This window comes from Hemitrygon akajei, chromosome 11 (assembly GCF_048418815.1).
Source record: "Hemitrygon akajei chromosome 11, sHemAka1.3, whole genome shotgun sequence".
Classification (NCBI taxonomy): Eukaryota; Metazoa; Chordata; class Chondrichthyes; order Myliobatiformes; family Dasyatidae; genus Hemitrygon; species Hemitrygon akajei.
Window position 1 is genome coordinate 140,514,438 of NC_133134.1, and position 24,153 is coordinate 140,538,590.

The following is a 24,153-nucleotide window of genomic DNA, read 5'->3' on the forward strand; positions in this document are numbered from 1 at the left end:
AAGATAAGTGGATGGGCAGGTGGTGTTGAGGAAACAGCGAGGCTACAGAAGCTTTTAGTCTGATAGGGAGAATGAGCAAAGAAGTGACAGATGGAAATCATTGTCAGGAAGTGTATGGACATGCACTTTGGTAGAAGAAATGAAAGTGAAGTCTATTTCCTAAATGAAGACAACATTCAAAAATCTGTGATGCAAAGGCTCTTGGAAGTCCTCATGCAAGATTCTCTAAATGTTAATTTGCAGGTTGAGTCAGTGGTGAGGAAGGCAAATACAATGTTATCATTCAGATTGAGAGGACTAGAATATAGAAAGAAGGATGTAATGTTGAGGCCTTACAAGGCATTGATTTTGGGCCCCTTGTCTATGAAAGGATATACTGACATTCAAGAGAGTTCAAAGGATGTTCACAAAAATGATTCTGGGTTTGAAAGGCTTATAATATGAGGACCGATATTTGGCGCTGGGCCTAAATTCACTAGAGTTCTGAAGAATGATGGGGATCTTAATGAAACCTATCAAATTTTGAATATGAATGTACAAGGCACGATTAGCACGTTTACTGAAGATACTAAATTCGGGATCTTGTTGATAGTGAAGCAGGTTGCAATGGTTTGCAAAGAGACCTTGAACGATTGGAGAGGTGTGCAAATGAATGGCAAATGAATTGCAAATTGGATAAGTGTGGGGTAATGCATTTCGGACAGTCAAACTTGTATGATGACTGGCAGAGCGCTGATGAGAGCTGTGCATTTTGCTGCTAGTATACAGGGTTGTGAAGAAGGCATTTAGCATACTGGCCTTCATCAATCATGGATAGAGTTTAGAAGCAGATACACTATGTTCCAGTTATATAAGTTGCTAGTGAGGCTGCACCTAGAGTATTGAGTACAGTTTTGGCCACCCTGTTATAGGGAAGACATTATCAAGCTGGAGACGGTGTAAAAGAGATTTAGAGGATATTACCTGGAATAGAGGGCCTGAGTGATAGGAAGAAGTTGACCGCTCTCTCTCCTTATTCCTTTCTTCATATAGAGGGTAGTGAGTACCTGGAATGAGTAGCCAGTGGAATGTTTTAGGCACATGGGTAGTACGTAGAGGGGAGGGACTTGCATGGTTATGAGCTAGATGTAGATAACTGGGACTAGCAGAGAGGATGCTGTAGTCATTGTGAATGAGTTGGACTGAGGGGTCTGTTTCTACGTTGTTTTATTCTATGACTCTATCAGCTGTTCTTTCTCAAATTTACATTGGACTTCATTTGAAGAGCACAGGAAGCTAGAGGTGTTCAGGTCAACATGAAAACGAGAATTGAAGTGACTGACTATTGGAAGCTCAGAGACTCCTCTGAGGTCTGAACATAGATGCTGTTCAAAACTTCAAATACAGTCTCATTTTCACAAAGTTCACATTTAACTTCAAAGTTAGTTTATTATCAAAGTACGCATATGTCATCATATGCAACCCTCAGGTTCATTTTCTCACAGGCCTTCACAGTAGCTACAAAGAAACACCATAAAATCAGTGAAAACCTGCACACAACAAGTCAGACAACTGTGTAAAAGATATCAAACTGTGCAGATACAAACAATAATAATAAATAAGTAAGAAACAAACATTGAGAACATCAGATGAAGAGTTCTTGAAAGTAAGTCCATAGATTGTGGAAACACCTCAGTGTTGGGGTGAGTGAATGACGTTTGGAGAAGTTATCCCCTCTGGATCAAGAGCCTGATGGTTGAGGGGTAACAACGGTTTCTGAACCTGAAGGTGTGGGTCCTGAGATTCCTGTACTTCCTTTCTGATGGCAGCAGTGAGAAGAGAGCATGAACTGGATGGTGGTGGTCCTTGATAATGAATGCTGCTTTCCTGCAACAGCACTCCTTGGAGATGTGCTCAATGGTGGAAGGGGTTTTACCCATGATAGACTGGGCTGTATCCATTACTTTTTGTAGCATTTTCCATTCATAAGTATTGGCATTGCCATAACAGGCCACGATGCAAAAAGTCAGTATACTCTCCACTGCGTAACTATTAAAGTTTGTCAAAGTTTTAAATGACGTGCTGAATCTTTGCAAACTACTAAGAAAATAGAGGCACTGTCATGCTTTCTTTGTAATGGCACGTACACTCTGGACCTTTTGAGTGATAATGCTGAGGTTTAAAGTTTCTGACCCTCTCCACCTCTGTTTCCCCATCGAGGACTGGCTGATGGAACTCCAGTTGACAATAATCTGCCCCTTGTTCTTGCTGACAATGAGTTGTTGTTGTGGTATCACTCAGCCAGATTTTCAATCCCTCCCCTATGTTCCCTCTTTCCATAAATTTCTAAGATTCTATGGTTCTAGCAATAGCCACAGAATCTTTGCCCAATCTACAATAGCACAGCAATTGTTAACACCAAAACCCACAGCTGAACATTGTGGTTTTGCTCACTTTTAAATGCTTCAAAGGTTCATTTATTATCAAAGTATACAACCTGAAATTCTTCTCTGCGTAGCAATTAAACCAAGAAAAAAATAGAAAGGCAGCACAGTCATGAAACCTCAAAAACTCCCCCTCCTTGCACAAAAAATGAACAAAACGGAACAGGCATCAACCCCCAGAATCCCCGCTCCCCCACAAAAAAAAACAATTAAAATGGAAAAGGCACATAGAACCCAAAATCCCCCCTCCCTGCACAAAAACAACAAAATCGGAACAGGCACATCGACCCCCAAATCCTTCCTCCCCGCACAAAACTACAAGAAAGATCATGCAAAAAACATAGAATATAAAAAACTATAAGACTGAAAGAAGTTTATAGTTCAAGTCCACATCAGAAACATAGAAAACCTGGGGAACACTCTCCAGGCCCAGCAGCAGCCCCTTCTGTCTCGTAGGCCAGCGTTCACTCTTCGCACTCGCCTAGATGCTTCAATCTCCTTCGTCACTTTAATCGGCAAACAATGGAAGCTTTAATTGGCGAAATGGAGTCGAACAACGGCAACAGGTTTCTCACTACGAAGTTCATGCATGCTGTCTCATCCTCTCAGAGACTGCAGAGAACTGAAGCATCAAAACAATCTCCAAGCTTCCTCATGTTTCAATCTGCCCTGTCACTTTCATCAGTGAACAATGGAAGATTTAATCGGTGAAATGGAGTTTAACATCAGCTCACAGCCTGCCCACCTGTAGGTTCCCGCACTCGGCCTCTGCCTCTGCCTCCCAGATTCCTTTTGGAGACTGCAGAGTGCTGAAACACCCAAACAGTCTCCAAAAGCAAATCACAGGCTCCATCAGTTCCAGAATCACATCCAAGGTGGAAAGCAGATGTAAAAGACGTAGAAGAAGTGAAGTATATAGTTTCATGATCTATCCAGTAGATATCGACCGAAGGAGCATTGTACTCAAACACAACCTTAACCTAACGTTTCTACAAATACTTACAAATAATGTTGGCTGATTACAACAAACATCATCCTATTACAAAGGTTAAGTTTACTACAGGATTTTTGTCACTGCTTTGGAGGCCATAGTCTATGGTTTTGTTCACTGTTTCAGGAAAACCACAGATCAGTGTGTATGCATCTAATGATCATGAATAATGTCTTCTTGGATTGCCTCATCTCCAAACTCCGGCACAAAAGGCAAAGAAAACAAACCAGATTACAAGCAACTGTGTTGTATTCACAACTTCATGAATATATTCAGCTATGATAAACTGACTACAAATTCTGAGGGTTAGATGATAATCAGATTCTTCATTCTCTAGTGTTTTGTGTTCTATCATGTAGATAAGGTGTAGTTAGCTTACGTTATAGAGTACTCAGTGCAATATACAGGCAGCCAGTGGAAACGCAGCAGGAGAGACACACTACTTCAACCAGCTGAATCTTTGCATAGTAATTAGAGCACAAAGCTCCTATGACCCCAGAAAGATTACAAACGTATAGTTGTAGCTAATGGAGCTAAACTTTGCATAACAATCAGCTACACAGATATTATGGCTATCCTTACCCAAGAAATGGTATAAAGTATTTGATAATGACTTTTAAGTTTGCAAGGTAATGAGCATTCTATTAAATCCCAGAAGTACTTTGGATAATACAGCCATTTTGTGCTAGAACTTTGCATATTGTTATTAAAATACTATCATTAAAATAAATGATACGGTAAAATACATAAAGGTTTATGGCCACTGAAAACATTATTAGCTTAACAAGTTAGCCTACAATCTAAGTCCTTCGCAAACATTACGATGTTTATTATAATCAGAAAACATCCAAGATGAAACTGTCAAGATAATTTTTTTAGTTAAATCTCCATTTGCTCTTTAAGCAAATTTCTTACATAACTAGATAACTGCATTGTTTTTAGGTGTCTGAGATACTCCACAAAACCAAAGCTAAAGCAATTCAAACTACTGCTGGACTCTGGATGTGAAGAATTGCAGAGAACTGTCTACCAATGTTGATGCTGGCATGATTATTTACAGAATTAGCATTAGGGCAGCTCCATAATTGTTTTACTTAACTTCATTGTGGCTGGATGTGTTCACACTCTTATATACTGTAGTTTGATATTTTGTAAGTCTTTTTCACAATAATAAGATTCATCCATTAAGCTTGGGATTCACTATTACTAATTTTTCTAATATTATAAATCAACATTTTTTCTTTAAAGAGTGAATAAAATTGAAATAATGTGCTTTAAAATTCATCCTTATAGAAAGCAGAACAATGATAGTTTATTTTATATTTCCTGCAGCAAATACTTGAAACCAATGGACACTTTATTAGATACACCTGTACAGCTGCTCGTTAACACAAATATCTAATCAGTCAATCATGTGGGCAGGAACTCAGTGCATAAAAACATGCAGACATGGTCAAGAGATTCAGACTAAACAACAGAATGGGGAAAAAATGAGACCTAAGTCACTTTGACCGTGGAATGATTTTTGGTGCCAGATGGGGTGGTTTGAGTATCTAAGAAAGTGCTGATCTCCTGGGCTTTTATCACACAGTAGACTCTAGAGTTTACCGACAATAGTGGGAAAAGAAGAAAAAAAAACTTCCAGTGAGTAGCAGTTCTGTGGGCAAAAATGTCCTGTTAATGAGAGAGGTAAGAGGAGACAAATAAGGACAAGTAGAGAACAGTAAATTTCTTATTGTAGATTCTCAACATTAGGATCAATTAGCAAAATTGAACTTACCTCCTGCAAGTCTGACTACATTCCGTCTATCCTAGATAACATAAAGCTCCAAAAAGTGATGTCAGACTGAATAATGCATAAATAGGATTAAATTGTTGTTTTAGTACTATTTATTGCTTCTCATCTCTCTGGTTCTGGATGCGGTGAATACTTTACTCAATAATTTTACTCTATACCAGGGAAAGGAAGCAGTGCTAGCCTATAATTTCAGCATGCTCATGCTGAATTTTGTGTTTTTACTGGAGTTATTTTCAGACTTCCAAACAGTGACAACTTTGCTGTATGGATTCAGAATTGCCTTGCCCATAGAAGGCAGGGGGTAGCAGTAGACAGAGCACATTCTGGCTGGAGGTTGTTGACAAGTGGTGTTCCACAGAGATCTGCTCTTCAACCCTTACCTTGAACGAATTTGCAGATGACATGTAGGTTTCTGGTGTTGTAGATATTGTAGAAGGTTGTCATTGGTTACAATGGGACATTGACAGGATGCAAATTTGGGATAAGAAGTGGCAGATGGAATTGTGCCAGAAAAGTGTGAAGTAATTCACTTTAGAAGATCAAATTTGAAATCAGAATACAGGGTAAATGGCAGGATTCTTGGAAGTGTGGAGGAACAGAGGGATCTTAGGATCCACGTCCCTAGGTCCCTCAAAGTTGCCATGCAATCTGATAGGGTGATTAAGAAAGTGTATGTTCTGTTGGCCTTCTTAATTGAGTTCAACAGCTGTGAGGTAATGTTGCAGCTCTATGAAACCCTGGTGAGAACACACTTGGAATATTGTGGTCAAGTCTGGTTGCCTAATTATAGAACAGATGTAACACATACCAAATGCTGGAGGAACTCAGGAGGTCAGGCAGCGTCTATGGAGTCCTAATAAAGGGGCTTGTGTCACAGTCCTGACCATTAATTCCCCATTTTCTCCTAATTCCCTTTGATTGTGCCACAGTTCCGACTGTTAATTCCCCATTTTCTCTTAATTTCCTTTGATGGTGGCACACCTGGTTTTCATCAAGACATGCAGTATAAGAACTCCAGTTTTACACCCACTAGATGCCAGATCATTGCTTTAGCCAGTTTGGTAATTAACGTTCCCGGCTGCTTAGGATTGTGTACTCTAAGTTTTATTTCAGTACTGAGGTTTACCTGTGTAACTCCGTCTCTCCATGTCAAGAAAAGTATTGTCTGTCGCTTGCCTTTCTACACTCCGTGTCATGATAAGCTCTGCCTGCCTCCTGCTTTCCTGTTCACCCTCCTGTTTGTCGTTCAGCTCCAGCCACTCTCACACCCCCGTCTGCATCCCAACTCAATCTCCGTGCCAGTGTCCTGCGCTTGGGTTCGCTCCGTTCGTTGCAACAGCTTGGCCTGATGCGTCGACTGTTTATTTCTTTGCATAGATGCTGCCTATCTGAGTTCTCAGCATCTGCATAATCTTTTGTGGATATGATGGATATAGAAGCTTTGGAGAGAGTTCAGAGGAGATTTTCCAGGATGTTGTCTGGATTAGAGGGCATGTCGTATAAGGATAGGTTAAGTGAGCTAGGGCTTTTCTCTTTGGAGCAAACGAGGCTGGGAGATGACTTGATGGAGGTGTACAAGATGATAAGAGGTATAGTTTGAACAGGTAGCCTGAAACCTTCTCCCAGGGTTGAAATAGCTAGTACTACGGGAATTGTTTTAGGTTTTTGGAAGGGGAGGGGAATATCAGAGGCAAATTCTTTGCACAGAGTGGTGAGTCCATTGAATGTCTTGCCAGAAGTGATGGTAGAGGCAGTTACATCAGGGGCATTTAAGAAATTCTTAGATAGACACATGGATTATAGAAAAATGGAAAGGATTAGATTAACATTAGAGCAAGTTAAAAGGTCAGCAAAACATTGGTGGCAAAAGGGCCTGTATGGTGCTGTAATGTTCTAAGCTATATGTTCTATTTCTTATTCTGGAATCATTATATCTGATGATTTTCATTTGTATACATCTTATTTGTTGGTGGCAAGAAAAACTTCTCATGGTGCCACACTCTTCTTCTTTGCTGTCCTCCATTTCTCTGCTATTTTTCCCACCTACCATAACAAAGCAATATCATGTCTAGCAAAGAATTTAATCCTGTTGTGCAATACATCAAAAAATTGCTTTCAAGTCAGTTTTAGGAGTTGTATTCCCCTTATAATTTCACAAACTTCTCTTTAGATAGATCTTCAATCTTTTACCTGATTAATTAGAATTAAGCTTTTCAGAATCTCTTTTTTGATCTTACAATTAATACTATAATATTGGATCTTTGCCTCAATGTGTTGCGCATGTGGAGTGGCTGTCCTATTAAAAAGATTTTTGAATAAATCTTGTCTTTTTTTGGGTCTGTTAGTTGATCTAGTTAGTTGTAATAAAACAAAAAAAAACATTCTTTTTATGTTAGAGAACCCACGGCAATCTCTGGAATTAACTGTGGATGTTCAGAGGATGACCCCCTACTCTTCCATGGGGTATAAGCCTTCATTAGAGTAACTATTCATCATTCAGTGATCAAATGAGACTGTAAGGTATAAATGAATGTAAGATATTCTGAAAGTGCTACTGTGTTCCATAATGTGTAACTGAGCATTTATTTGGGTATTAAGTATAATAATCATTTAAATACTTCCCCATCTTAATTTCATGTGTGTATATTGTAATTCTTCCAGATAGATTTTCAAAGAGCAACTGAATTAAAAAGTGATCATTATAAAAATGTCAATGATATATCCACTTCACATGCTCAAAGGTTCATTTATGATCAACGTATATATGCAGTATTCAACTCTGAGATTTGAAATCCAGATAGCGACAAGACAAAGAAAATGATAAAGTTATTGAACAAAAGACCTCAAACATTCTTGGCACAAAAAAAGAAATGAAAGCTCAAAAACCCCAAACCCACAACCCCCTCTCTCTCACAGAGAAAGACTATCAGATCGCTCCACATGGAAAATGGCAACAAGGACATCAAATCCCAAACCCTAACCCCAAACTCCAAACCCACTGTCCCTCACACAAAAAATTATCAGATCACTCCACACAGAAAACGACAACAAGGACGTTAAACTGAAACCTCCAACACACCAAACAGCAATGAGAAAGAATGGATGAACACTGAAGGAGACCAATATGACCTGCAGTTAGTTTGAAGTACAGTCCAATCCATAAATCTCAGAATTTCAATGCCATTCTCCAACAGAATGCATGCTTTAAGGGTGATGACCTGACAGCATTGAAATTTAATAAGGGACTGGTTATGGGTAGAGCGTCTTGAGGGAAGGATATGTAGGTGGATCTTGTTGAGGGCAGAATTTGTAAAAAGGCCACGATAAGCATCCTGGTGAGTTCTGATGAGGGGAGAGTCATGATGAAAGGTCATGACATGAAATATTGACTGTTCACTTCCCCTCATAAATGCTGCATAACTCACTGGGCTTCTCCAGCTCTTTTATGTGTTGCCCCAGATTTCCAGCATCTTTATTATTTTTTGTGTCTCCACAATAAACATCATTGCATAACAAAAAAATCTTTGGAGCTTTATAGACTCAATAATAACCATATAGCCATATAACAATTACAGCACGGAAACAGGCCATCTCAGCCCTTCTAGTCCGTGCCAAATGCTTACTCTCACCTAGTCCCACTGACCCGCACTCAGCCCAGAACCCTCCATTCCTTTCCTGTCCATATACCTATCCAATATTTTTTTTTAATGATAATATATAACCATATAACAATTACAGCATGGAAAGAGGCCATCTCGGCCCTTCGGCCAAAATGTTGCATGTAGTGTTGGATGTTGTAAAAAAGAGATGAAGGGAAGTACAGGATCTTCCTGTTATCTATTTTTAGAAAACAATAAAGACCTCAAACTATGATATCTCTAATCAGAAATGAATTCTCAAACTATCCAGCTAATACAAACAAAACATTCCATTACCCTTCAGAAAAAAATAATACAAAAAGCCTTGTGTTAAAGCTTCTTAACTTTCTGAGCACTTCATTTGCAAACCGTGTACTTCTGGAGATTTCATCTAAAGCCGGTACTTCCATCTGCAGAGAGGTCAGTAAGTAAGTATAAAGGCTGAAATTGGAATGCAAATGTGACCTATGGGACTTTTAAACTGTGCTAAAGCAATTTATGAGCATTTTTGGCCTTGAACATTGGTACAGGACTCAACAAGAGACTGAGCCTTCTCCAGTGTTGGCTAAGGGACCTGTCTATCTAGTCCATTGTCAGAGAACCCAAAGGTTGCATCTTCTTGGAGTAATCAAGTCAAGTTTATTGTCATTTCGACTATAAACTGCTGGTACAGTAAACAGTAAAAATGAAATAATGTTCCTCCAGGACCCTGGTGCTACATGAAACACAAAGCTACACTAGACAGCACAAGGCTACACTAGACTACCTTAAAACAACATAAAAAACTGCACTGGACTACAGACCTTCACAGGACTACATAAAGTGCACAAAACAGTGCAGGGCGGTACAATAATTTTATAAACAAGTCAATAGGCACAGTAGAGGGCAAATTACAATATGATAATAAATGATGTAGCTGTCAGTCTGGACTCTGGGTCTTGAGGAGTCTGATGGCTTGGGGGAAGAAACTGTTGCACAGTCTGGACGTGAGAGCCCAAATGCTTCGGTACCTTTTGCCAGATGGCAGGAGGGAGAAGAGTTTGTGTGAGGGGTGCATGGGGTCCTTCACAACACTGTTATCTTTGCAGGTGCAGCGTGTGGTGTAAATGTCTGTAATAGTGGAAAAAGAGACCCCGATGATCTTCTCAGCTGGCCGCACTATCCGCTGTAGGGTCTTGTGATCCGAGACGGTGCAATTCCCGAACCAGGCAGTGATGCAGCTGCTCAGGATGCTCTTGATACATCCTCTGTAGAATGTGGTGAGGATAGGGGGTGGGAGATGGACTTTCCTCAGCCTTCGCAGAAAGTAAAGACGCTGCTGTGCTTTCTTTGCTATGGAACTGGTGTTGAGGGACCAGATGAGATTCTCTGCCAGGTGAACACCAAGAAATTTGGTGCTCTTAACGATCTCAACAGAGGAGCCATTTAGCAGAGAGTGGTCGCTCCGTGCTCTCCTGAAGTCAACAACCATCTCTTTTCTTTTGTTCACATGCACAGACAGGTTGTTGGCTCTGCACCAGTCTGTTAGCCACTGCACCTCCTCTCTGTAGGCTGACTCGTTGTTCCTGGTGATAAGACCCACCACGGTCGTGTCATCAGCGAACTTGATTATGTAATTCAAACTGTGTATTGCTGCACAGTCGTGGGTCAGCAGAGTGAACAGCAGTGGACTGAGCACACAGCCCTGGAGGGCTCCCATGCTCAGTGTGATGGTGTTGGAGATGCTGCTCCTGATCCAGAATGACTGAGGTCTCCCAGTCAGGAAGTCTAGGATCCATTTGCAGAGGGAGGTGTTCAGGCCCAGCAGTCTCAGCTTTCCAATCAGGCACTGAGGAATGATTGTGTTGAATGCTGAACTGAAATCTATGAACAGCATTCAAACGTATGTGTCTTTTTTGTCCAGGTGGAGGGTGGTGGTGATGGTGTCGTCTGTTGAGCGGTTGGGACGATACGCGAACTGCAAGTGGTCCAGTGAGGGGGCAGCAGGGTCTTTATGTGCCTCATGACGAGCCTCTCAAAACACTTCATGATGATGGATGTGAGAGCAATGGGACGGTAATCGTTGAGACAGGACACTGAAGATTTCTTTGACACAGGGACGATGGTGGCGGCCTTGAAGCACACTGGAACGACGGCGCTGCTCAGGGAAATGTTGAACATCTGCCAGCTGCTCTGCACATCCTCTGAGCACTCTGCCAGGAATATTGTCTGGTCCAGCAGCCTTCCGCGGGTTGACCCTGCATAGAGTTTTCCTCGCATCAGCCACAGTAAGACACGGCACCTGGTCATTGGGAGGAGAAGTGGTCTTCCTCGCCACCACGTCATTTTCCGCCTTGAAGTGAGTGTAGAAGTTGTTCAAAGCCTTTTCTCATCAAAAGTAATCATTCTTACCACACTTATTAAGGACAGTCCTCACAGATGGCCAATGTTAGAACAACAGCTTATCTTTCCAAGTACTTCCATTGATTATCACAATCAAATCAGCCATCAGGTCCATTAATCTGAGGAACCTTCTTTAGATTCTCCTCTGTTCATTTCCCAGACTCATGTTTCTTCCCTTCACCCTTCTCAAGATTTCCTAATCTCTTCCAAAGTTCTCCCTGACCTGCTTCTTCACTGAATTGCCCGCTCTCCCCAGGATCTTCTCCTGAAATTTGATACTACCTATTAGTGTTCTTGTGCTAGTAAACCTTCTACTATCATCACCCTTCTCATCATCTCTGTTCTCCACATTTTTGGACATTGTGTGCAATAGAATATCAGAAGCTTGTCCCAAACTTGTTTGAATAGGCAACTGCATAAGATTGGAAAAAGTTGCAGAAAGTTGTAAACATAACCAGCTCCATCATGGGCACTAGCCTACTCAGCATCAAGGACATCTCCAAACAGCAGCATCCATGATTAAGGACTTCCACCACCCAGGATATGCTCTCTTCTCATTGCTACCATCAAGGAAGACATACAGGAGCCGAAGGCACATACTCAACTTTTCAGGAACAGCTTTATCCCTTTTGCCATCAGATTTCTGAATGGATAATGAACACTACCTCGGTATTCTTTTCTCTCTTTTTGCACTACTTATTTAATTTAATTTTTAATATACTTATTGTAATTTATAGTTTTCATTATTATGTATTGCAATGTACTGCTGCTGCAAAACAATAAATTTCGCAACATTTGCCAGTGATATTAAACTGATTCTGATTCTTCTTCACCTCTTGACTCATCATAAACGGGGGGGGGGGGGGGTGGATTGCTTTGATGAATACCTCCACTCCATCTGCCAAAAGCAGTATTTCTTGGTGGCCGAACGTTTTAATTCTGATTCCCATTCCTTGTCTGACATGTTGGTCCATGGCTTCCTCTTGTACTGCGATGAGGCCACTCTCAGGGTGGAGGAGCAGCAATGTACATTCCATCTGGGTATCATTCAACCTGATGGCATGAATATAATTTCTCCTTCTGGTAAAAAAAATTCCTCCTCCTCCGCTCTTCTTCTATTCCCCACTTCGGCCTCTTACCTCTTTTCACCTGCCTGTCACCTGCTCCCGGGTGTCCTCCTCCTTCCCTTTCTTCTATGGTCCACTCTCTTCACCTATCAGATTTTTTCCTCTCCAGCCTTTTTTTCTATCCCACCGACCTGACTTCACCTATCACCTTCTAGCTATCCCCCTTTCCCTCCTCTTACTTTTTTATTCTGGCATCTTCCCCCCCACCAACTTTTCCAGTCCTGAAGAAGGATCTTTGAACAAAACGTCAATCGTTTATTCATTTCCAGAGAAGCTGCCTGGCCTGCTGAGTTCCTCCAGCATTTTTTTTTGCGTTGCTTTGGATCTCCAGCATCTGCAAGATTCCTCATGTTGGTAGTTATTCATGTCAGCTTGTACAAAATAAAATTTTCTTTGCATTTTGCAGTTGATGGATCCAACAGGTAACTGGTACAGGAATTGGGCAACATACAACGTTGTATAATCAGATAAGCAGAATGAAGAAGGGCATGGTGCTCCAAGCTAGACGAAGAAAAGGCATTATCACCCACTCAGGAGGAGTCAATGTCATGCCTTGACTTGAGTTTTGTGCCTGTGTCTGTTTTAAAACATTGAAGGGAAATTAGTAGCAACTGGGACAAAAATGTACATGGTAATTTATCATTCAAGGTGGCAGGCAAACTGCTGATTGCCATTAAATACAGTAAGGTGAATAATAAGTATGCATTCTTTGCTCTTTTTTGTAGATGCAGATTTCTGTGTCACATGTACATCAAAGCATACAATGAAATGTGTCATTTGCGTTAACAACCAACACACCCAATAATGCACTGAGTGATGCCCACAAGTATCACCACACACTCCAGTGCCAATATAGCATGCCCACAATGCTCAGCTTCTCCTCACTTTTAAATAAACACCCAGTTCAAAATTAATTTTGACTTATTATAAACTGTACTTCTTCGAAATAAACTGTCAGCATTAGTCAGTCAAATAGCACCAATGTTGATTTAATTACATTAAAGAATGAGAAATTAATTGAAAAAGACACATTTATTACACCGCAGCCATTTCAATTCTGTTGTTTTGTTGGGTGGTTGATATACCCACCTGATTCAAGCTGTAACCTCATGAATAATGTTAATTGAGGTCAATCGTATCAGGAGGACCCAGGAGCCAGTTTAACTGAAGTGTGGAATATTCACTGTGAGCACTTTATTTCTTAAGTTTAAAACCTCTCCTTGTGGAGCAGAAATGTTCATAAAGTCCCCATGAATAGGAAGTTCAGAGAACAGAGTATCCCATCCTCACATAGTCACAAACTGGTGATTTCCTTTCAGCTGGCCAGGTAATGTCTAAGGCACTGCTGTTAAAATGGCCCGGTTGCAGCTGAAGAGCAAACATATCTCATGGGCTTTACACCTCAAGGCAATTATCTTTATCCCTGTTTAACTACATTCTGCAGCATCCCCCTAACTCTCATCCCCGAATAAACCTAAATGACGGTAGAATAAATCCCTCCAAGGGGGATTCTACTCCCTCCACTGTGCCGTAGTCACTGATAACTAATCAAAAACACCTCTCACTCATTCACTTTCACTCTCTCCAAACTTGATATCATATAGTATTTTGCTGTCTTTTAATTTGCCCAAAAACTGCCAAACTCGTCAGCTTGCTCGCTTACATTAGTTTTTGACTCAGCACAGCCTTGAAAACAGAATTCTCGACCTTGTATTCAAATTCCTCCATAGCCATGTAACAGGCACACTCTCTCACATTAAGCCTTAGAACCCTTTGAGATGTTTGTGTTCCTGCAGTCCTGATGCTTTTAATCATCCTTAAAAATTAATTGATGCCAACTTCTTAAGCTCTGGAATTTCCTGCCTAAACTTCCCTGTTTCTGCATTTTAATTTTCTTTTGCTTCTCAGAAACCCTCTGGACTAGATCTCTAATGCACTGCTGGGCTGTTGAGCCAAATCAGATACTGTACCAATAGATATGATCCATGGGAAGGCACTGTTCAGTTTAATATAATTTGGTTTTTACTCAAACACAGATGAACGGATTTAAAAGAGAAGGATTCAAAGGTGGATTACCTGAATGAAGTGAATGCCAGCAGCTAGCAATACAAGAGTCTGAAATTTCACACTGTTATGGAAGAGCAGTAATACTTGGCTGTGTGAAGATATGCAATTTGCTTCCCTTTTCTGCCACTCCGTACCTTATTTATAGTTTGCTTCACCAGAAATAAGTGCTTATTAAACTGTACAACATGTGACAGAGATTTTGGTTAACAGCAACATGCAAATTTCTGATCTGTTTTCTGCTTCGCCCTGATTGAATTGTACTTGGTGGCAAGCACAACAAAGCATGATAAATTGCTTGTATTGTATCACTACAGTTAGAGGTCCAGATTCAGGAAGAGGGCTGTAATTCTATGACATGGTTCAAGTATTACTTAGCAATGGACTTGTACTCAGAACTAAAATAACTCCAAAGATTTTGTCTCTTCACTGTGAAGCCTCCAGCTAATTGCAAAGTCATGCGGTGGCAGACAATAGGTTTGAAAATCAAGCAGCAGGCACACTTTATCCTTAATGACTGCACTTTTACATTTCATACTCAAAACCTATTTTCAAAAAAGGCAAGTTGTCTGTAAATCTAGAACAGCAGTTTTATCTTCAGACTGGAATTTATTTCTAAGATAGACATGTACAGATTCGGTTCTGTGAGTGGAAAAAAGGTATTTGCTATATCATGGCTTGAACATATTCCAGGCCGTGTGGAAATTGTTAGTAACATCAGTTCCACACAGCACTGCATTCTCCACACATTTCTGTACAAGCACCCTGCTCCGCAATAGTGGTATATTATTAAGGAATTGCAGAACTATGGTTAACGTTTCATGTAGAATGGCGACACTTGTGGAATGTCTGAAGGATGGCTTTTTAGAAAAGCTTGTTGTTGAGCCCACTCTGGGATTGACTGTGCTGGATCGGCTCTTGTGCAATCATCCGGAAGTGATAAGAGAGCTAAAGGTTAAGGAACCCTCAGGGAACAGTGATCACAAAATGATCGAGTTCTCATTGAAATTTGAGAGGGAAAAAAAAATCCAGTCTGTTGGTATTTAAGTGGAATAAAAGAAATTACAATGGCATAAGAGGGGAGCTGGCTGAAGTTGACTAGAAAGGGACATTTGCAGGAAGGACAGCAGAGCAGCAATGGCTGGAGTTTCTGTGAAAAATGAGGGAAGCACAAGACAAATATATTCCAAATAAGAAGAAATTTTCAAAGGGAAGGTGAACACAACTGTGGCTGACAAGTGAACTCAGAACCAAAGTAAAAACAAAAGAGAGGGCATACAAGGAAGCCAGAGCTAGTGGGAAGATAGAGGATTGGGAAGCTTTTAAAAACATGTAGAGGAAAATAAGAAGGTCATTAGGAAGGAAAAGATGTTTTATGAAAGGAAGCTGGCAACTAATATCAAAGAAGATACTAAAAGCTTTTTTAAGTATATAAAGGGTAAAAGAGAGTCAAGGGTAGATTTAGGATCAATACAAAATGATGCTAGAGATATTGTAATGAGAGATGCAGTGATGGCAGAGGAACTGAATGCGTATTTTGCATCAGTCTTCACAGTGGAAGACATCTGCAGTACACTGGACATTCAAGAGTGTCATGGAAGTGAAGTTTGTGCAATGAAAATTATGACTGAGAAGGTGCTCCTAAACCTCCTGGACCTGATGGAATGCACCCTCGACTTCTGAAGGACGTAGCTGGAGAGATTGCGGAGGCATTAACGATGATCTTTCAAGAATCGATAGATTCTGGCATTGTACCAGATGACTGGAAAATTGAAAATGTTACTCCGCTATTTAAGAAGGGTGGGAGGCAGCAGAAAGGAAACTATAGACCCTGTTAGCCTGACATCAGTGGTTGGGAAGTTGTTGGAATCCATTGTTAGAGATGAGATTATGGAGTACATGGAGGCACATAACAAGATAGGCCAAAGCCAGCATGGTTTCCTGAAAGGAAAATCCTGCCTGACTAACCTACTGCAAATCTTTGAGGAAATTACAAGCAGGGTAGACAAAGGAGATGCAGCAGACGTGGTGTACTTGGATTTTCAGATGGCCTTTGACAAAGTGCTGCACATAAGGCTGCTTAGCAAGATAAGAACCAATGGAATTACAGGAAGTTACTAGCAGCCAATTTGGACTATGGTATTAATGGATTTGTGGTCAATGACACAAAGGTAGGTGGAGGAGCGGGTGGAGTTGTCGGGGTGCCATCATGACAAGCTTTTTGCACTGATCTTTTGGTGATTGCTCATTGTACGGCGTGTCTTGGGCATCTGAAACCTCGCGAGAGCCCGTCGCTCTCCAGGATTTTTTTTACGAGGTCAAGTTGCTAGCTCAACTCTCAACCCACGCATGGATGGAGAGCGTGCAAGGGAGCCAGTCGGATTGGAACTCAGGACCTCTTGCCCCAAAGTCCAGCGCTGATGTCACTATGCCACCAGCTGGTAGATAGTTTAGGGGAATGGGCAAAGAAGTGGCAAATGAAATACAATGTTGGAAAGTGTATTGTCATGCAGTTTGGTGGAAGAAATAAATGGACAGACTATTATTTAGGTGGGGAGAGAATTCAAAATGCAGAGATGCAAAAGGACCTGGGAATCCTCGTGCAAGATACCCTAAGGGTTAACATCCAGGCTGAGTCAGTTGTGAAGGAGACGAATGCAATGTTGGCATTCATTTCTAGAGGCATATAAAACAAGAGCAAGGATGTAATGTTGTGGCTCTTTAAGGCACCTGTGAGACCATACTTGGAATATTGTCTGCAGTTTTGGGCTCCTGATTTTAGAAAGGATATAATGACATTGGAGAGGGTTCAGGGAAGATTCACAAGAATGATTCCAGGAATGAAAGGGTTACCATATGAGGAATGTCTGGCAGCTCTTGGGCTGTGTTCCCTGGAGTTCAGGAGAATGGTGGGGGGGATCTCATAGAAACATTCCGAATGATAAAAGGCCAGAACAGATTAGACATGGCAAAGTTGTTTTTCATGGTAAGGGATTCTAGGACAAGAGGACACAAATTCAGGATTGAAGGACCTCCATTTAGAATTGAGATGCGGAGAAATTACTTTAGTCAGAGGGTAGTAAATCTGAGGAATTTGTTGCCACGAGCGGTTGTGGAGGCCAATTCACTGGGTGTATTTAAGGCAGAGATAGCTAGGTTCTTGATTAGCCAGGGCATCAAAGGCAATAGGGTGAAGGCAGGGGAGTGGGGCTGACAGGAAGAATTGGATCAGCCCATGATTGAATGGCAGAGCAGACTCAATGGGCCGAATGGCCTACTTCTACTCTTATACCTTATGTACAGTGGATTTGGCCATTGGTTAATCTGGCAGCTGCTTATTTGGGACAACTCTTAAAAAACAAAAACATAATCAAGGAAATTACCAGGATTTGCTTCATTTATCTGGGACACCATGCCACTTAATTGGGACTGCGGATTGTTGTCAAACAGTTTCTTGCTAGCATCAACCGTGCACTTGAGTGGCTATTGAACACTGCATTGTGCTTAGAGTGAACAGTTTTTAAATAGCATCAGTAGTGTGTGTTTGTATTCAGAAAGCAGTAGTTTTTGTCACTAATAGTTGGCGAGAAATAAGCAGTAAGACAAGTCGGAACTGTTTTGCTCTCTGTGGTTTCAAGCCTTCAAGCTTGGAGATGCCAGAAACGGTGAAGAGTGAAAATTAAATGATTTCACTACTTCAATAAGATAAGAAGTATGAAAAATTTGAAGGAATCAATAATCTGCTTGAATGTTACAACAAAAATAAAAATTTGGATGTTGCAATTTTTGTAAGCATTGCATGAAGAATGCCCTTTATTGGCACCAGGTGTTGGCGCTAATTTTGTTCATTTACAGTCATGGCAGAGTACACACAGGATGAAGTCTACTGTTGGTAACTATTAGGAACTAAAGTTTTATAGTTCTGTATCAGTATAGGTTGCATTCTAATTTGTTCAGTATTGCATTTAAATACATGAGTTGTTAGTCAGTTAAATGGTAGTTTGTCTTTTTTATAGACTTAGAACTGCTTCCATGAAACTTTGGCTAATTTGGGTAGCCGCTTACAGGTCTGGATGTGCCCTACTGCTCACTGCGTAAGACCTACCATGGTTGGTCCTCCTAAAGTGCAAAACGTCACATTTGGCTGCATTAATTTTCATGTGCCATTTTTCAGCCCATGTTTCCATCTGGTCTAGATCCCACTCCAAGCTTTGATAGTCTTCCTTGCTATCCACACCACCCCCAGTCTTGGCATCATCTGTAAAATTTGCTGATCCAATTTAAAACATTATCATCCAGATCGTTGATATGGATTGCAAACAACAACAGACCAGCTCCAATTACTGTAGCACACCACTCATTACAGGCCTCCAGTCAGAGAGGCAACCATCTACTATCACTCTCTGGCTTCTCCCGTCAAGCCAATGTCTAATCCAATTTACTACCTCATCTTGAATGTCAAACGACCCACTTGGGACCTTTTCGAAGGGCTTGCTAAAGTCCATGCACACAACATCCACTGCCTTGCCTTCATCAACTTTCCTGGTAATTTCCTAGAAAAATTCTGTAAGATTGGCTGGACACAACTTACCACGGACAAAGCAATGTTGGCTATCCCTAATTAGTCCCTGTATATCCAAATACTTATAGTTAAGTATCAGTTAGGTAGCATCAAGGTATGTGAATGCTAGAAATCTGAAATTAAAACCAAAACCTGTTGGAAATATTCAGCAGCGAGGCAGCATTTGTGTCAAGAGAAAGAGAATAATTATTTATACAAATCACTGACCTGAATAAAGCTAATACTGAGGATTTTGAATGTTCTCAGTTCCATCAAGTTTTAGACAACCTAACTTTGGAAAAAGGCCTTGATAAAAAGTCACAAAGAGAGAAAAAAACTGTTGCTGGATAGAAAACAATATTTAAATTAGGGGTAAGAGAGAGATACATGGGGATGGGGTGGGGTGAATATAAAGTGCAACATTGGACTGAAAAGTAGGAAATGAAAAGAAAATACAAAAGCATCGAGTTTGAAATAAGAAACATTCTCTAATGCTTTATCTTGCATAGGACTTTGTGATTTCAATTTAGAAAGTGATGCTTCATATTTGCAGATTTATGTAAGACAACGATGCACCAACATTGCAATGCAGATTCCAATCATAACAACTGCAACTGATTACTGCCTGAGTAGTTTGTTAACCTATAACAATACCCATTGCCCAAAATACAGATTTATGCATGAGCCATGAGGAACTCAAGCAGAGTGAATGTCTGTTCAATGAGCCCACCAATGCCTGCCTTTCTGGAACTTTCTATAAACAGTGTTGTAGCCCATGAAACAGTTAGTACCATGGCAAATTTTTCAAAGGAACTGGAGCCTTAAAGTAATAAACATTGTTCACAGCCGGCCTTATGTATACAACAACAGCAAATCCGTTAATTAAAATAAAAACAGAATGCCATTAGAGTCTAATGTTCGCACTGCAGTAAATACGTTCTCTGCAACGATAATAAACATCCCCAGTGGCCAACTTGTTGTGGCTCAGAGCAAGCATTAGGCATTCAACCAGACAGAAAACTTCCCAATTCTGATAACATTGCTTAGATTCTGCACTATACTCCATGTTACTGAGATCATGTAATGCTTCATTCAGTTTTGGCACCACACTGCTATAGAGAAATTGATAGATTAGAGACCATTGAGAAATGTGAGGTGATGTATATCACTGCTAAGAATAGCAAGTTAGATTTCACAGTGAAGGGAAGGTCATTAAATACAGAGCAGCAGGAAACAGATTTGGGTATGCGGTTCACCAGAAATAGCAGGCATAGATGCATTGTAGGCAGTAATTACGAAGATAAAAGGAATGTTTAAAAGCATATAAATAGTTTAGAAAGATTAGATCTTTCTGCAAAGTATTGATGAACCTAGTTTTAATTAAAATAATTATGTAAATGAAGGAAAAGTGAAAAATTGCACATATTTTGGGTGAACATTTGATGTTATTTTATTTACCGTACTTAGAGATGCAGTGCAGAGAAAGCCCTTCCTGTCCAGTGAGCTGCACCACCCAGGAAACCACCTATTTAACACTAGCCTAATTACAGTACAGTTTACAACGACCAATTAATCTACTAACCAGTATGTCCTTGATCTGTGGGAGGAAACCAGAGTTTCCAGAGGAAACACAGGCATTCACGGTAAGAACATACCAACTCCTTACAGAGGGCCCCAGAACTGAATTCCAGAATGCACAGAGCTACAAATCCACCACACTAACCACTACGCTGCTCTGACACCCTAGGAGGTTCAATTTCATGTATCCCAGACTTGCCCTCCTGTAGAGAAAGGAGATTATAGTTCTGAAATATAATTAGCAGATGCATTGTTCATTCCAATGTTTTTCTCTGTTCTGTGGAAACAGGAGAAAACAACATTACAAATTCCTGAGATTTTTGAATATACAATTTCTTACAGAAATTATAAATTTCCCAAGATAGAATCTATAATATTGAGAGAAGATTATATTGCCAATAGATTTGTAAGTGAGTTACCTTAACCTCAGAATTTATGTCTAAATATGTGAAGTTCTATAGAAACTAACACCAGGCACAGTATAATGCAACTTTCTCAGCTCAATTAACATATTCACACAATACCCTTTCAAATCTATGAATTATTTATAAACTTAGCCTGCTATATAACTACAGGTCAATGACTAAATTACTGTACCATTCAACAAATTACCATAATTAGCCACACCTGTTTTCTCCTTTCAGTTGAATATCCACCAATTCCTCTCCTCAGACAAAAGAACTTGATGTTTAAAGATTTGGGGCACATTCTCCATGTTTGTTCAAGGTGGCACAGTGGCTTAGCTGTAAGTCACATTATTACAGCGTGAGCAACCTGGGTTCAATTCCTTAGCTGTAAGGGGCTTATATATTCTCCCTGAGGCTACATGGGTTTCCTCTGGGTGCTCCAGTTTCCTCTCACCTTCTAAAGATTTATGGGTTAATAAGTTATTTGGTGACATGGATGGAACTGGGCAGCACAGCCTCGCAGGGCTGGAAGGGCCTGTTCCTTGCTGTATCTCTAAATAAAAATAAAATTCAAAGATGCAAAGTACATTTATTATCAAAATATATCAACCGTGAGATTCACCTTCCCCGGACAGCCAGAAGACAAAGAAAAACCATGGAACTGGTTCAAAGAAAAATCATCAAACTTTAACCGAGCCCCACGCACAAAAATAAACACATTGCGCAAATCGTAACGAAAGAAAACAAGTGGAAAAAAAACGCAGAATATAAAAACACAAAATCGAAAAGAGTCCAGTTAAGTTCAGTGTTTGTTTTTTTACAGGCTGCCCCTATTCAAAATAGCAACAAAAAGGAGCCAGAAACCAGAAACACATCGTAATGTGAACTGCAGAGTCCAATCCACACTCTACATCGATTAAACTTTGCCCAACACTCATGGATTCCAGCATTATTGAGAGATCATTTGAATACAAGAACTACCCTTGGGAGCAGTGAGCAAAAGGGAAAGAAAGACTGCCACATGCAGACTCCTTCCTCTGGTAGCAGTAAGCGAGGGACTTGTAGATGGCACTGAACACCCGTTCACCTTTCATGTTCATCTCAATGATATCAATCTTCCCCAGCACTTGAACCAGCAAGATTGGCGAGAAATGGAGTCGATCATGGGCGCATGCCCTACCTCCAGACGTCATGACCTTAAGGCCACACACTTCACTTGAAGACTCAAAGAACCCTCTCAGAGACATGAAAGCACCAGATCGCTCAATCAGCTCGACAGTACACCACCAAAACACAACGTGTATAATTGCTAGAAAAGTGATGATAAGTTTCGAAAGTCCTCAATAAATTCCTTTGGAACTCCGATCAGAATTATTTCTGTAGTTCAACAGATAACTCAAACATCCAACATGTCTGGTCAGTTTTACCAGCAAGCTTTCATGTCACTTTCAATCAAATCACCAGTGATAGGTAGGAAAATTAAAGCATCAGAATTTGATTACAGTACCAGAACAAATCCAACTCATGGATTATAAAGACAGAAATTGGATCCAAGAGTGCCATAAATAAAGTATAAAAGCTATTTTAACCAGGGTAGACCCTACTAAGGATATTTTTTAGATGAAATACCACCCATTGTGAAATTGGACCCTCATTTCCTTCAAGTATCATGTTGAATAGATATTGACACAATTCTCAAGTTGTGGCTTAACTAGAGAATAAAAGTTCACCATAATCTCACTGCCACTCATAACTTTGCACAATACGCCCAACTATCTCAACTATTTATGCAAATATAAATCAGCGTCATTCTGCTTTTGCATACCCTTGACAATTGTGACATTTTGTGTATATTGTCTATTTTTATTCTGCCTGCCTAAACATCACCTGCCATTTCTCATTACCCTATGCCTGCCTCTCTAGTACTATTCCCCATTATTTACTATACTTCCAAATTTTGTATTGTCTGCAAATTTTTGAAGTTCTACTCATATCCTTTTCAAGTCAGTAAAATACTGTATATGAAAAAATGTAGTCTTAGCACTGAACTCTGGGAAATATCACTCTCTGCCATCCCCCAATGTGAAAAAAAGAGTCATTTACTCTCTATGTAACACATACAAAATGCTGGAGGAACTCAGCAGGTTGGGTGGCATTTATGGGCAGGAATAAACAGTTGACATTTTGGGCTGAGACTCTTCATGAGGACTGGAAAAATCGGAGGTGCAAAAGGACTTGGGGGTCCTCATGTGGGATTCCCTAAAAACTAATTCGCAGATTGAGTCAGTGGTGAGGAAGACAAATGTGATGTTCGTATTCATTTTGGGAGGACTAAAATATAAAAGCAAGAATAAGATAAGATAAGGTAGATATTTTATTGATCTCGAAGGAAATTACAGTGTAATTGTAACGTTACAAGTGCACAAGTATACAAATAATACAAATATTAGAAGAGAAGTAAGAAAGAATAAAAAATTAAGTTACCTCAAAGAGTCTAACAGGAAGGGATCATCACTTCCTTGATTATAGGTTGATTCATTATAGAGCCTAATCGCTGACTGTAAGCGTGACCTCATATCGTACTCTTTGGAGCAGCACAGTTGTCTTGTTGAAATGCTGAGGCTATATAAAGCACTGGTGAGGCCTCAGTTGGAATATTGTGAGCAGTCTTGGGCTAACATTGGAGAGGGTTCAGAGGAGGTTCACAAAAATGATTGCTGGATTGAATGGCCTGTCATATGAAGAGCATTTGATTTTCCTGGGCCTTTGCCTACTGGAATTCGGAAGAATAATAGGTGACCTCACTGAAGCCTATCAAATGTTGAAAGGCTTCTATAGAGAATGTTTCCTATGATGGAGAATCTAAGACCAGAAGACACAGCCTTAGAATAGTTGGGTATCCTTTTAGAATAGAGATGAGGAAAAATTTCTTTAGCTAGGAGTGGCGAATCTATGGAATTTGTTGTCACAGGTGGCTGTGGAGGCCAATCCATTGAGTAGATTTGTCGAGATTGATAGATTCTTGATTAGTCAGAGCATGAAAGGATACAGGGAGAAGGCAGAAGATTGGGGCTGAGAGGGAAAGTTGGATCTGTCATGATGAAATGGCAGAGCAGACTCAATGGGCCAACTGAGATCTTGTGAAAGGAAGGGGGAAGATGCCAGAACAAAAAAAGGTGGGGGA